This window comes from Olea europaea, unplaced genomic scaffold (assembly GCF_002742605.1).
Source record: "Olea europaea var. sylvestris unplaced genomic scaffold, O_europaea_v1 scaffold41707, whole genome shotgun sequence".
In the NCBI taxonomy this organism is placed as follows: domain Eukaryota; kingdom Viridiplantae; phylum Streptophyta; class Magnoliopsida; order Lamiales; family Oleaceae; genus Olea; species Olea europaea.
In genome coordinates this window covers 1-1020 of record NW_019261480.1, presented here as the reverse complement: position 1 = coordinate 1020, position 1020 = coordinate 1, and the positions used below count along the sequence as shown (strand labels likewise).

The window sequence follows — 1020 nt, the reverse complement described above, 5'->3', positions numbered from 1 at the left end:
ATATATATATATATATATAATATCTCTCCCTAATCTCAGCTAGGAATTCCATTTCTTTTGATTTTATTTAAAAGGAGTGGAATAACCAAGAAAAAGAAAGGAAGAGAAGAAGAGAAAGATAAAGAGAGAGAAAGTGAGAGGATGAACGCATCCTCTGTTTTTGTTTATGTATAATCTTTTTAGATCTTGGTTCAAACCAATTTTCCCATCTGGGTTCTCTCTTTTGAATGGTACGTTTGGAAATGAATTTATTTTTTTGTACAAAAATCCAATATTTAATTCTTTTTTGATCAATTTTTGTTTGAGGGTCCTTTGATCTTCCTGAATTTTGGATTTTCAGGATTGTAAGATTGAATCTTGATTGATGAATGAAGGATCCAATGATTTTAAAATAAATCCAATACTTCCCACTTGTTATTTTATCAGAGTGTGAGCTTGGGTTCCTGCCTGATTTTCTGGATAAGGTATGATTTTTGTTGTTCGTTTATCTATTAGATTTTTTTTTCTTATGTTGGATCTTTCGTATTTTCTGGAAAGATGTATTGCAACAATCATCTATGACGCAATTGATTTATGGCGTGCAGTTCATCTTCTTGTTGAATTGATTCACACATTTGTAGGATCTGGCTGTTCTTAGTGATTATAAGTATGTTTTTAATCAAATTTTGTGCTCAATTTGTGAGGATTTTTGTTTTTATAGCTATTCATTTCGTACTTCTATCTTTATGAATTATTTAGTTTGGTGGAAGATTATTGAATTGTTTGGAATTTGATTATGGGATGCAGAAAAGATGGAGTCGGATCTAGGTAAGCTATTTATTGGTGGGATTTCTTGGGACACAGATGAGGATCGACTGAAAGAATATTTTGGAGCATATGGAGAACTGGTGGAAGCAGTGATCATGAGAGATCGCACCACAGGCCGTGCTCGTGGCTTTGCGTTTGTAGTTTTTGCCGATCCTGCAGTGGCTGAAAGAGTGGTTAAGGAGAAACACATGATTGATGGAAGAACAGTAAGTA

At 33.5% G+C, this 1020-nt stretch overlaps 1 long non-coding RNA gene across 2 annotated transcripts; it reads left to right on the top strand.

The window, feature by feature from the left end:
- Positions 1-18: 18 nt before the first annotated feature.
- LOC111387673 lies at positions 19-1012 on the top strand. Of its 2 annotated transcripts, XR_002701445.1 has the most exons (4): positions 19-230; positions 341-464; positions 585-646; positions 787-1012. It is a non-coding gene; the product is annotated as an uncharacterized LOC111387673 (long non-coding RNA). The 2 variants fall into 2 exon arrangements; XR_002701444.1 differs by lacking the exon at positions 585-646 and having other exon boundaries at positions 21-230.
- Positions 1013-1020: the final 8 nt, after the last annotated feature.